The sequence below is a fragment of the Falco punctatus genome (genome assembly GCF_963210335.1).
Source record: "Falco punctatus genome assembly, chromosome: 6".
Classification (NCBI taxonomy): domain Eukaryota; kingdom Metazoa; phylum Chordata; class Aves; order Falconiformes; family Falconidae; genus Falco; species Falco punctatus.
The window spans coordinates 13,974,952-13,989,803 of NC_137585.1; the positions used below are offsets into that span (position 1 = coordinate 13,974,952).

Genomic DNA, 14,852 nt, shown 5'->3' on the forward strand with positions numbered 1-14,852 from the left:
ATACAAGAAACTAAGAGGACTTTCCACCAACTTTCCAAAAAAGTTCACATATGGTTTTAGACTAGATTTTTTTTCTCCCATATAAGAATCTGAGGCAAAATAAATGGGAAGGAACAGAGTTTTGCACTGTGAGAGCTGATGTCACTTCAGCTACAGGCAGAATGCTTTGAATTCAATCATTTGTGCTGCTGGTTCATCACTGGCTACAGGTTATGTTCCAAAATCTCAGCTTTTAATAAATAAAACCAGAACAATCGCCTTTTTTCTTCTCCCCCCCCCCCCCCCCCCCCTCCTTCTACCACAACTGCAATAGAAGGCTTGTATTTTGGAGGACCACATAAATGAATATAAAATTTGTTTTCCTGAGTTTGTGGTCTGCCTTAAGCAAGGCTGGAGTCATGTGAAATGTCACATGCATCTCAGCAGAATATCAGCAATGAAGGAGGAGGATGACAATGGAGTGACCCACATCATCTTAAAAAGTAAGCCCCCACTCCAATGCTCAAGTAAAATGTGATAAAAACAAAGAAACAGCCCACACGAGAACTAAGGCACTGATTTTATCATTCATTCATAAATGTAAATTTAAAGGTATCTATTTCTCTGATGCTATCACAGCTTTTTCTATAGATGGATTTCTGAAGAATTCAAGTTCAATGTACATGATGCCTTGATGACAGCTTTCTCATATGGTGAAATCTATTGCATAATACAGAAATCTAAAGAACACGTTCCTACAATAGTTTTCATCTACTCATTTAATTTCACAATATTAATATTTAAAACCTACAGCAAAATGTCAGTTGTGGAGCTGGATCAAAATCCAGCTCTCCAGCCCCTTATAAAGGGGGTGATGGTTTTGATGGTGCAAAAAAATTTAAAGGATTTACTCAAAGGTAAAATCACAGGAAAATACTATAACAGACACAAAATACCTGATAGAAAAGGCAAACCTTTCAAAGCCTACAAGCATTTCCAGGAAAAATGCCCCAGAGGATCTTTACTCCAGTGTTCCTAGAACAGGTGGGTAGTATGTTGCAATGGGAAAACAACTTTTCCAGAGTTAAAAAATAAAAGGGTGCAAACAAATCAGAAACAAAGAAATACCCTTAAGGTATCTGCACTGAAAAAGGACACAGAAAAAGCACACCTAACTTCCATAGGCGAGGGGACAGTCAGAGGACAACTGAAGCACAGCTACCCTATGAATCTGTCCGGGAATAGGGACATCTCACAAACTGGAAAGTATTAGTATGAGGTAATAGAGTCACTTACAGATTACACTATTATAATTTAATAATTTAACCCAGAATAGGACCAAACACAGTTTAGCCCAGCTTTTCACATCCATCATGATTTGCTGTCACCACTCATGAGGGTCAGGCACCAGGATGTAACTTTCTGAAAATGATCTAACAAATCATGGGCTTGATTAACTTGGAGAAGTCAATCAAAACATATGTGGGGACTGGAGAGTACTTGGAAAAATGGCATTTAGACAAGAGTTGGTAGTGTTGATTCACATAAGAAATCTGAAGGCCTAGCACCTTCAAGGGATGCCCTACATAGATTTCCCCAGAGACTTCAGCTTTTTGTGAGAGGCCAAATTCTTTTTCAGTCTACAAAACCAGTTAGTTTCATGTTGTGAGTGAGAAATTGGATTGGTAGATGGCTACTGATAATCATTTGTATTTTAGGATTATTTTAGTAGGGAACAACAGATGACCATAAATTATTTGTGATTAAGTCACAGATGTACTTCCCAGTAAGGTTTCTGACACTGAATTTTGCTGATACCCAACTATGTATCAGTTGAGGAAAGGTAGAACAGTTCATTCTCAGCAACAAGATTAATGAATTTATGCAAACAGTGAAATAAAAATCAATGTAAATGTAGTGAAAGTTAAAAATCATATATTATTCTATTTGAAACTGGGAACACAAGAAAGCAGAGCAAGGTAAACAAGTAAAATGTCCTTAAAACAAAAGGCTCTGAAAAGCCTCTTCACTACAAGAGCAGAGGTTCTACATAGGTTCCATGTTTGCTGTTTCCATGTCCACCTCAGAAAGTGTCAGCACAATGTAAGAACCGTTGAACCTAAGCAAGCCTTACGCTGTAATGCTTTCAAGGAGAGGACCAGCCCCATTAGCAAGCTCCTGTTCCCTAGTTCATAGTATTGTTTAAAGCATTTATTTTTGGATGAAAGTTAATCAGAAGCCTTGATTTTTTTTGAGCATTAAATTCCTCAAAATGATTTTTTCTGCAAGAATATAAATTACCAGATGGAATTTCTGCACCAAATTCCAATTCAGACAATGACAGCTTGATGAAGACCTATATGCACTTTTCGTTTGATATATCTTTGTGATTGCCAACATCTTGCTATGCTGTCACTTTCAACTCAGAAGTAAATGAATTTCAGTGACTGTAAAATGTTTTGGAGTATGTTCAGGATCTTCAACAATCTGTAGTACATGGGTCTTAGACTTGTAATTGAATCGGCATGGTAAACTTACTTCTGTTTGGATCCCATTAAAGTCTGCTACTAGAGTTGCCTGCTTCCAAATACAGTACAAATGTACATCCAATGCAATGATCAGATAGTAAGTTTAAGAAACAGAGTAAGTGCTTTCTCACAGAACACGTAATTTAATTGTGGACCTCACCGATATCGGGGGTTTTGGGATTGAGACTACAGGAAAAAAAAAAAAAAGAAAAAAAAAAAAAGGAAAAGGACTCCAAATAAATCCATGGACAATACATCTGTCAGCAGCTATTAAAAACAGTAGTGCAGACAACCTCTGACTGAGAAAGTACCTAAGTCCTCGACAGCTGGAACCTGGGAGGGTGTTGTGGGAAAATACAGCGCTACAACTGGCCCCCATTAAAGCCTATGCTGGAGACAAAATGCTGCGCCAGGAGGACATTTGGTGTGACTCAGCATGGAAATCGTTATGGCTAGTATGAGAGCTGAAACACAGATTGTCCCATGGGAGTGCCTTGTATGTATAGTATATATACAATGAGATACTGTTAATCAAAATTAACAAACAGCTGGACATGAACCGACAATGTGCACTTGCAGCCCAGAAGGCCAACGCTATCCTGGGCTGCATCAAAAGCGTGGCCAGCAGGTTGGGGGAGGTGACTCGCCCCCTCTGCTCTGCTCTGGTGAGACCCCACCTGGAGTGCTGCATGCAGCTCTGGGGCCCCCAACACAAGAAGGACATGGACCTGTTGGATTAGGTCCCCGGGAGGGCCACAAAGATGGTCAGAGGGCTGGATCACCTGTCCTATGAAGACAGGCTGAGAGTTGGGGTTGCTCAGCCTGGAGAGGGAAGGCTCCAGGGAGACTTTATAGCAGCCTGCCAGTACTTAAAGGGTGCCTACGATGAAAGATGGGGACAAACTTTTTAGCAGGGCCTGTTGTGACAGGACAAGGGATAATGATTTTAAACTAAAGGAGGGTAGATTTAGACCAGATGTAAGGAAGAATTTTTTTACAGTGAGGGTGGCGAAACACTAGAACAGGTTTCCCAGAGAGGTGGTAGATGCCCCCCGTCCCGGGAAACGCTCAAGGTCAGGCTGGACAGGATTCTGAGCGATGTGATCTAGTGGAAGTTGTCCCTGGTCATTGCAGGAGGGTTGGACTAGATGACCTTTAAAGCTCCCTTCCAACCCAAACTGTCTGAAGTTCCTATGATTCTAAATAACCTTAGAGAAGCAGCAAGGAAAGCGTCTAAAGGAAAATATGCAGTTTCAAGGGGATCCCTGTTCATAGGCTTGTGCTTTTTCCTCCTATCCTGTTCAAAGGCAAGCCAATAATCAGAAAGGCAGTAAGTAGTGGTATGGCAATAGGTAGCTGCAACCTCTCTTCATCCTCTGTCATTATGGAAGTGCTAAGATTTATGCCTCCAGACTGTAGGTGCAACCCAAGGAAGAGCCATTGTACATGACAAGCTCTGTCTTCAAGCCAGGAAGGTTATGGCAAAGCTTCCAATTAGCCCCACCACTACTGGCTGCACACTTCACAGCTGCTACATACATTGGAAGAGTTATCTTTCAGAGAAAAGGTAGGGGAGCTCGTTGGCTTTTCCTTCCCCTTGTTTATCAGCCACACCTCCAGCTAGAGTCAGTAAGAAGAAACGGGATTGCGACTGCCTGGATTTCCCGAGCAGCCCCCTCTTTCACTGCTCAGAAGGATAGGAGATAAATTCACAGGATGCAGGACAGGTTAGAGAGCAACCTCAGTGCTGATTAATCAGTTTAGTTTCAGAAAGAATCTTCTGGAGGATAAATTCAGTAATGTTCTGTTCCAAGGTGCATTAAGATATGTCTGTGTATCTCGCAACAACTACGTTACAGAGGAGGACATGCCATGTCTGCAGTGTTGGAAAAATCACACATTACAGATGACAGTTAACAAAAGCACTCCAGTCACAAGTGCAGTAAACATGGGTAAGTTATACACCGTAGTCAGTATTTCCTGGCTATAAAGCAATTCTGTTTATTGTACACATTTACTGAACTTCAGAGGCAAGAGAAGCCTGGCTCTGCACATAAAACCACTCAGATAAATATGCCATCCTACTTCTTTAAAACAAATTTTGTACTGAATCAACTCCCTAGGCCATTTCCTAATGCGATATCATGGCTCTTGCAGAGCCAATGACAAAAACCTGTAAAATGTAACTCCACATAAATGATGTCAGTGTAGACTGGATGTTAAGTGTCAAATTAGACAAACAACTGAAATTTTGCAGGCTTCACTCCCAATGATAAGAATGGTCAAATGAGCAGGACAGGGAGGAATCAGAGTGTTATGATACTTGGGTTTGTCTTTCTGCAATTGCAGGGATGAATTTAGATGAAACCATTCTGCTGTCTGTGGCTTTAATGAAGACCATTTGCCTTGCCTAATCAAAAAAACAAAAAGTATATATTTGAGAACCAAAAATATCTTGGTTTAATGACGCACATAGGCAAAAGTTTATAAGTGGGAAAACTTTCTTGCTGCAGAGCCTCAGTGCACCTGTGCAACAGCTGGATTTAATCTATCGAGGACTGTATTTTAGAAGCCATTGCTGGATTTTAGGCTGGAAACTGAATAGTGCCCCACCCAGCCACGTTCCAGTCCACAAACTACTTTTAACATTTCAGTGAGGGTAGAACAATTGTATTCTGCGGGTTAAAGAAATCCAGGGATGATTTATGTGCTGCTGGGAGTTTAAAGAGGAGAAAAGAAAACAGGCAAATTCAGCTGACAAGAAAACAATCTAACCATTTGATCTAGTTCAGTGAATAGAACACCTAAACTTATCAAGAAATGCAATTGATATTTGTGCTAGATTCATTACAGAACAGATATGTACAAACAAGAATCCGATCAATACCAGCTAAGTTAATAATATTTCCTCCATATCTTCCAACAGTTACATATCTTAACAGTCTGCATCAATAAACATACAGATTTAGACATAAAGATCAAATACGCTGCCCAAGGGCCAAGCACAAATAACTATCAGCCAAATGACAGAACAGTAAATAAGTGAGGCTCTGAAGCCTACAGGCTTTCCCAGCAGCGATTTAGGAAACCTATCTTTGGACATTTTTTTTTTCCTCCTCCCCTCCAATCATGGGTAAAATCTTGATACCACTGACCTAAGTGGAGCCAGGTTTTTAACCGTTACCCTTACCATACAAATCCATCTGTTAAACAGATGGTATGAGATCAGAATATGATCTCATACCTTCTCAGGCATAATATTAAACCCATGTGATCACACCCAAAGCATCCAGAGCAAAGGATCTGGATGTGACAAGACTCAGCACCACTGCTTCATCATGAAGATGAGCAGAGATCTGTTTTCCAAACTTGCAGAAGGCAAGTTTTTCATAAAAGACCATAAAAATGTTGTCTGGCCTGCTCTGTAAGCTCTGAGACTCCATGACACTATTCTTAAGGCTAAGGGTCAGACACACTCCTTGATGCACTGCCCCTTCTCCCCTCTATTTTTGAAGCTGCCCTACTAGCATTGAAGATCACTATACTGAGAAGTGAAACGCATAACAAAATTAACCAAAAGTATTGCTGAAAAAAGAAACCTGCCTTAACATTGTCATTAAACCATCAATTTATGACCACCTGGAAAAGTTATTCCACAGTGAATCTAAAAAAGAAAGTGACCCTTTCTACCCATTCAGTAATACTGTTGCTGTATATTCTACTTTATATAATTGGCGAAAGATTTTTCTTGACCTTCCCTTTCCATCAGCTACAGATGGACATCCTATCTCACTCCGTGGCTCAACAGATACCTGATATAAAGTGAAGCTGCTCCTCAGAAGAGGCTGATGAAAACTTATTCCACGTTCCCCGACATGGCATTGGTTAGACATCCATCTAGGGGTGTGAACCGAGACTCTATTCCTTGTTTTGGGGCCTAATTACGTGTGACCTAAAGAGCCATCCGAACCACAGAAATTAAGCATCCTTCTGAGTCTGGTGACCAGGACCTAGCTCTGCGAGAAGCTCTGCTTTAGATCAAACAGGTCATTCAAGGCTGAATGAAGTGGGAACACTTGCTTTTCATTTTAATGAGCAAGAGAGAGGGAAACTAGCTGCAGTTGACCTGAAACAAGTGTTTTTTCTAAAAGTTTTGCTGAACTGGAAAATCAACTTTTCACAAAGCCCCTAATCAACACAGGCTTTCATGTTAAATACAGATGGATAAACCCCCCTATTGTATATTATGGTTTTTTTCCCTTAGAAATACTATTATTTTCTTCCTTTGTTCCACTTTTTCCCTGGAATTAGCTTTGCTTACCCTAAACTAAAAGCTTGAGCTTAGACACTTAGAGGTGCAAGGTGAGTCTCTTAATCCCATAGTGCAGTCAATCTATGGAAATTAGAAGACCTTCTCATTTTAAAGATTTATCAATGAGTTTCAGTTAATCAATCACAAAAGGAGAATCTCAGCCTGCATACAATTTAATGCCAAAAGGAAAAGCAACTTACCAGAAACTTACATTTGAAAATAAAAAATAAGCAGGGCTGTGGGGTGAGAAGACTGAATCAAGTTCCCGCAGTGTGAGAATGCGCATACACCAATTACATCTGGAAGCACACAACTTGTGGTATTATTTGGAGGCTGGAGGTTTCACCACAATAGAACATGAGAGGGTCTTTCTGTTGGTGACAAGTCCTTTCACATGTCCTTCCCCTGAAAAGAAAGGAATGCCAACACACCGAGTCACTTCTGCATCTCCTGTCACCACACTTCGTTCCCATGCTCGTCTTGGCCAGCTGTTACATTGTCCCAGCTCATTTTTATTTGAGCATCTTGATGGTATTCTGGAGCAGCAAGGTGGCATGCCAGGCAATTCTCATCCTGATACACGGCTCTTGCTGGTCTTGGACATATTTCATCACACAGATTTACAGGGACAGACAAACAGCTGGCTGACTCACCAACAGATACTTGGTGGATGGTAGAGCTTTGCAAGTAAATTCAGACTCTAAATGTCATTTATTTGTGTTTTGGTTCTTGTTAAATGCTTCAAAGCAAAAATTAGCACATTTCCTACCATGACTTCTTAACAACAAACTCTGCAGAAATGCCTTTTGCAGAAATTCCTAGGAAGCAATTTCAACACGGCTTCATGCAAATCTCATTTTTAAATGTCAGCTCTGATTCTTCTACTCAGCTATGCCTTCATGAAACTAGAGATTCTGACAGACAGAAGCTTTGAGTGCTCACCGCATTCCAGCATATGTGTGACTCCTGTATTGCCGTGCTATTTGTTTGCTCAAATATTTATCTTAACGATACCTGTGAGTGGTTAAGAAGTGTTATTAAATTCCCATCTGTGAAAACTGGTCAGAGACATTAAGGACAAGATACTCCCCTCCCTCCTCACCAACCCCACAATAAAAGCCAAAGTCCAAACAGAAGCATCTAATGCTGTTGAGAAAAAATTTGGACTCTCAATAACTGAGCACATCTTTCACAAACACACTGACTTGGCAAAACATTTATCAGTAAAAAAACCTCCAAAACTACAATAAAATGTAAGTACCTAAAGTTTTTCCACTATGCTTGCAGAGGACTGCAACCTTGTAATCAGAAAAGAGAGTCTTCATTCTTATCTCATAGAAAAGCCTGCTTGGGAATTACATACTAGGAGGAGTCCTTAGGCTTAGAATCCCTTAAGGAATCTGAGCATACCCAAAACATGCTTCCTAAATGGAGTTCAATATCAAACACAACAGACTTTGGTTTTAGCAGCTAAAGAAAACGTATTCATATTTGGTCCACCCTGCAAAATGAAACCATAGATAATTATTAAGTTTGAATCACCTGAATAAAACCTTAGATGAAATCCATCCTCAAAACAGATGACAACAGAGATGATTTCTAAATGTGACAGGATTCAAAGTAATTACAGCATCAAAGCATCAAAGTCCAATCTCAAAGGTGCATTTGGGAGGAACAATGGTGACCTTCCCACAGAACATTACCAATACAGAAGGGCACATCTACCTGCCCTGAGCCGATAATTATTTTTGGGGATAACTCCCAGTGAATTTGAAATAGAAGGTGTTAAAATCACAGCTTTACCTTCTGCACACATGCCATAAATAAGAAGTATTCACTTGACATCTTCAGGTTCCACTTATACTATTAGCCATTAAGGAACTTGTATGCTCAGTATGCCCTTGTCAAGTACAACAGAAATCCACTGCAAGAGCATTTTGATTTCAAGCTCATATTGCAAAAGAGGTAATGATAAGCAAGCAAAAGGAGAACTAAAGAATTAAAAGATGAGCCAAAGTGCATTCCCAGTGTCAGAGGCCCAGCTACTACTGCAGCATTGTATTTAGCTCAGTTCACCCAACTCACTGCAGTTTATACTATCATGCAAAACTTTGCAAAGAAGGTTCACAGAGGATGGACAAATGTTCCCATCTGGGTCCAATAGCATATTACAGGAGAGCAGAAAGCAACTGAAATCTGTTCCTCCCTTCATGTTTTGTAGCCACTTTTCTTCTTTTGGGCAGGTCTACCAGCAAAAATGCAACACACTGCCACAACTAGTATCAATGGCTGCGTGTTCAGAGAAGGCAATATAAATGGACAGGTTGGAAACAGTGAAGCTACGCTGAGGTTCACAGAAGCTTTGTGTTACCTCTCTGAAATCTCCATCCCCCACAACACTGCTTTTTATTGCCCCTTGTAGAAAAACCCAAACATATTATCTTCTGTGAAATGCAATGCAATTGACTCCTGACATTGGGAAAAGCAACATTCAGTTTGTGAATGACTGCACCGTGTCCTTCTGTTGCATTACTCTGGGGGTGTAGTAGTCACAACTACTGCTTTTAGAATAGTCCATCTTTCAATTTAAGGAATGGCTTTCACATCTGATGCTGGGAAACTGCAAAATCTGTGAAAATGTCCATAAAAATTTCATGCCCAGATACTGTTAACTCTCATCTAGAACTCCAGTGGGCTAACACAACAGATTGATGCACGCAGGCTGAAGTTTACCCCTTCACTATGACCTCAGCCTTATGTAAATCTTCTAAATTGAACTAAAATTATTCTTAAATGTAAAAGTATGTTACAGCTGCCACAGTTTTATCTGAACGAGACACACCAGTGCCGTTTGGGCAGAATAACTGTGATGGGGCAACAACTGCTTTGAGCTGCAGCTTCAGGCACAGAGAAAGTCCTGTCATGCAGAAGGATAAAAAGCTGCCAGCCTTAGACAGTGCAAGGCTCCGTCATCCAGAGGAGGCAGGCCCTGTAGGGATGGAGCCATAAGCAATAGCGATTCTCTGGCCACAAGAAGGTTACACCATGTGTTACTGACCCAATGAACTCACCATTGGGCTGCTCCTTCCCAAAACAGGAGGCATAACTCTTGTAGAAAATAACCGCCAGGCTGGAGATTATACACATCTACTCAGGCAATTACATTCAATATTCAAAAAACTTGATCGACATTAAGAAAAGCAGATCATTGCGGCCAAGTCCTCCCTCTTGCCAGAAGTGACAGATCTCTCTCTCGCCCGCCAGCCCTCTCTCAGCACTCTGGCCACGCATCGCGCCGTAGCTCTGGTTGCGACGGATGTAACTCGCGTTTGCAACCACCAGCCCATATCATTGCGCTTCCTATGCAGCTGCTAGGCCTCTCCACAGCACCGAGCCTTCAATCAAAACAAATTGTTTGTTTCTTTCTGACCACAAGAAGAAGTCTGGTTTCATCGTTTGCTTTGGCTATGTCGCCTGAGTAAAAACACACTATAATGCTAGGAACTCCACACAGCCCGCTCCGGAGCTAAAGCCATACGGTTGCAGTTTACAGTTCTGACTGACAAAGCAAAATAATTCACAACCACTTTTGAGGCCGTGGCGCTCACCAAGGAACCCTTCTTTGTATGCCTTATTCATACCCTGAGCTCCCACACGAGCATGAAGGTAAAGATACTCACAGAAGGGTTTTGAAGGATGGTGTGAGAAAGGGTTTGCAAGGGCAGCGTAGCACACAACACAGGGATACTCAAGCTGTGGGAATGGAAAGCCACCCAGCTGGTGCAGCATGGGGCTCCCCAGGCACTCGTCCACCCTGTTCCCAGCACCCAAGCCTCCTTGGCTCACCCTGGGCTGCACTGCAGGGTAGGCATACCCAGGGCAGCGAACTGCTTTCACTCTTCTGACAGAAGCTTGGGAACAGAAAGAGAAATAACGTTTGGGAACCTTAGTTTCTGACCTCATGCTCCTCCTGGCTACTGGAAGAGCTACCCTGAATCCTCCTCATTCTTCATGCTCTGCTTGCTAATGTTACTGCCTTTGCCCGCCACCATCCCTGGCTCCCTGGCACATCTCCTTATCATAAAACACAGACACCAGGAGAAACTTGTGATAAGTCTTATGAGGCTCCAATCCCACGGCTAACAGAGACAGATGAAAACTATACTGAACTGGGACAAATCTGTAAATTTAAACCCCCATCTTTTGTATCATCTAATGGTATGTCAGAAGACCATAATACAGTCTGAAAGAGGGTAACACAATGTGGTTTCCTGAGACTGGGAAAGACTGGAGCCAGTGACCCAGGAGGTCCCATCCCTTCCCATGCTCTTCTTTTCTTTCCATGCTCCCTTCTTGCTGCCACACATCTAAATTTAGGCTGTAAACTAATTTTAACTGTAAGGGGCACAGGGTTGACTCTTTTGAGTGTCTGACACACTGTAGGAGCAGAGTAACTAAAACACAAATGCTTACGTAAATTCATCTTTGATTTTGTAATCAATTTAGTTCACTAATTTGTTGCAGGGATTGACTGAAGTAACGTGCCAGAATTTTTACTGCCTCTCTGCCATAAAACTGACAAGCGTAGGTCTTCTGTTTTTGTTTTTACTTCCTTTCAAGTGTAATAACTTCCCTTTTCATAAAATGCCAACATATTCTTTTAAAACTGTCAGGCTGCCATCAACCTGGTCATGATCCAGTGCCAGGACATAGCCAGACAAGATGAGTTACAAGGTAATCTCTTCCCTGCCAAACAATACAAAGATATTGGCACCTTTCTCACGGCTGCAAATCCGCTCAAAGGGCCACAGAAATCAGAAACCCAAGAATCACTTCTTCCTTTTTTTGGTGTTTGCCCTTGCAAGGGAAGTGGTGTTCTGCAAGGAACCTAATGTTTTCATTAACAGCACACTGGTTTCTTCCCTTTCTTCAAGCCTTTTCCTCCACTAAAGTCCTGGATATGATTTTAATGAAATTGAGGATACCCTCCCCCCCTCCAAGTTACACACTGGATTCCTGATGACTGGTTTCAAGGAAATGCTACTCCCGAGATGAAATACAAAGCAGCTGCACAACTTTGGCAGGGGAGACTGCAGAAATGCCACCAGAAAGTGAATCGCTGTCTCAGCCTGACTGGAAATGTATCAATATTTCTATTCAGGAAGGCCACGCAGCAGTGGAGACCATCCCTTACATCATGCAGAAAAAAATAGTACAAAAGGCCACAGAACTGGAACATTGACCCCATTTTTTTCCATATGACTGACATTGGAAACGAGGCTTTTCAAAATCCATCAGCTGGTAAATTAATGCATCAGCACAGTCAGAGTTTTAAGACAGATCTTTAAAGCAGCGATAGCTTCACGTGATTTTGAGACTGTGCCTACATTCTTTGCTCCTACATACCCTCAAAATTCCTGTTGCTTTTAAATGATTTGAGATGTATGTGGGTAGTAATGAACCGCCACCTCCTACCTCTATCCCTCACCTGGGATTTCAAAAGGGCATTTTAATTTTACAGCCTTGCAATTTTACAGTTCTGAACGGGCATCAAGAATTGTGATGGAAACAAGTGTCTCCATGTGGTACTTTCTATGTCCCTTACCCTAGTCAATGCAGAACCCAACACTTTGCACATGTAGAGAATGGGTAAAGACTACAAGAAGATCCAGTTAGTGCTGCTGGGAAAATTTTCTTTTTTAAAGCAATTTTAATTGTATGACCATGAAGTACAGAGCCAACCTAGAAACATCAGTGCATCAATCCTTCCTCACCAATTTATTGAGCAGCACGGCACTTTTATGGTTGCTAGGCTGAGAAAAGTTAGCCTGGACGCTGACTGAAGTCAAGCTAGTAGCTTGGTAGCTAGTAGCACCACTAGTAACAGATTCCTGGAGCCAGATTCTGCCTGCAACTCAATGTGGACAACTCCCTGTTTCCAATAAGGTAGAACGGAGGTAAATTAAAGGCAGGATTTACATCCACAGTAACAAAATAGTTAACAATGCCAAGTCATATTCCAAAACGGAGACAGCTGCACACTTCAGCAATGCTTACAGCAATAAAAGTAGTAAATACTATTTTCTTTCACAACAGCAAGCTTATAGGGATATATTATCAGGTATTTGCTGATAATGGTGTGTAATGGAGCAATAATGGTATGTTATGAAGTGATAATGGTATGGAGGAAAGGTGAAATTTTTTCAGTACAACTTTTCAAAGTAGAAATGTCCTCTGGAAATCATTGGGTTAACTAATATATTACTGATACTTATTGATACTACTGATAATTACTTGCTATTAGAACAAATACACATGTGTAAGCACACACAGTACTGTGAAAATGCCCACACAACTAGTATCCATCACACACATCCTTTTTGAAAACTTGGACTAGAGTTGGAATGTAGTCAGCTTTGGGCTCTACACAAACTATTTAGCAATATACAATAGTCCTTCAATCAAGGATTTGGGCAAGGTATTACCTTTGGGAAGCCTGAATAAGAATTCATAGCAGTAGGTTACGGCTCTCCAGACTGGTAAGGGTACATAACTGGTATTCACAATGCCAGTGTTTGCATCCTTTAATCCAACACGAGGTATCATTAGAAAAGTAATGTTTGCAGTCATGTTAGAAATCATAAATCCCAATGCATGCATTATTAGAGAGATGGCAGATGAATATCAAACACACTGATTTTAAGGTATGAGTCTGAGACAAGCGTGCAGAAGATGATAGTAAAAACTTTCGCAATACTGCAACTCAATCATTCTGGAAGCATGAAAAGAATGATTAAAGAAAATAAAAAAAGAGAAAGGTGACACAGCTCACTGAAAGCATGAAGTGATTTGGGAGTTTGTCTAGTTCTGCTTAGGAAGCTAAATGAACCACTCACCAAGGGAAAACAATATCTAGTAAGGAAAGGAAATCAGATGAATACACAATTTACACACTGTCTAGATAAGAGATATTTACCTTTAGATAACTTTAAACTTAACTACTGAAATCGAGTCTTTCCGGTCTCCAAAACTCTTGTGACTTAGACCAACATCTTAATAGCTCTAATCCATGTAGCTGGAGATGGGGGGGGGGGGGGGGGAGGGAGGGAAAGAAGAAAATCAAACAGAGCTTGAGGTACTCTGCACTCCTGGATACATAGCAAGATAAGGTACATTCAATAAGGAAGTCCTCAGGCAATCTTCTGCCTATAGAGTACTCCAAACAAAGTAGTCCTTTTTTTCTTGCTAAGTACATTTAATTTGAAAAGTTTAACTAGAAAATGGGATTATATTAACAACAATTTTCCAGGGAGAGTTGCACTTCGGCTGCACTCCAAAGCTCACTGCAAAATATTAGACATGCAAGTTATGGTGATGGAGAAACCAAATTTCCACTCTTAAATTTATATAGTATAATTAGTAATAAATCCACTCAGAAAAATATTTTAAAAATATTTTAGTGGTTAAGCAGCACCTTCCTTTCTGATGACATAATGCTATTCTTTACATCAAATCCAACCTCACTCAATAGTTGTTTTTGATATTAAAGTGGAGCCTGGTAGTATGAAAGAATATTAAAACTGATGTAAAATTTAATTTTACATGCTCTTCAAGGCATCTTTTAAAAGTGGTAAGCGTTGTCTTGAAGTTATTGGAATCCAATTTCCTTGCTAATACATGAAAAGCCTTTAAAGTTTCATTCATAGAAATGTCAGAAAAGACCCTTAAGATTGAGTCCAACCACTTCTCCCAGTCTTCTTGTTGTTCTTCCTCATGTTTCCTGGAAAGCAACAACATACTAGCACAATACTTGTCAGTGAATCATGTAAACCCGAAATGTTTATGAACGAAATGATAATGAAAATGTACCCACTGGAGTGGGTCAGGCATCAGCCCCAGAATCATTTTCCTCTTGATCTGTACTAGTCTCCATGAAATGGCCTAGCATAATCCCAGTGAACTCAGGAGGACAAAGCACCGACGACCTCATTTTGCACACTGTACCCAGAGCCCCAAGGTTTTTTGGACAAAAG

General features: G+C 40.9%; 1 protein-coding gene across 5 annotated transcripts in view; it reads right to left on the reverse strand.

Annotated features, from left to right (window-relative positions):
• Positions 1–276: 276 nt before the first annotated feature.
• The window catches only part of ATXN10 (ataxin 10), a 142,788-nt gene continuing 128,212 nt past the window's right edge, over positions 277–14,852 (reverse strand). For 4 of the 5 annotated variants that reach the window (XM_080393369.1, XM_080393368.1, XM_080393370.1 and 1 more), the window contains one exon: positions 277–7,833. The gene's annotated coding sequence lies outside the window, so the exon portion shown is untranslated. The remainder of the gene's footprint in view (positions 7,834–14,852) is intronic. The other variant, XM_080393367.1, reaches the window with a different exon arrangement.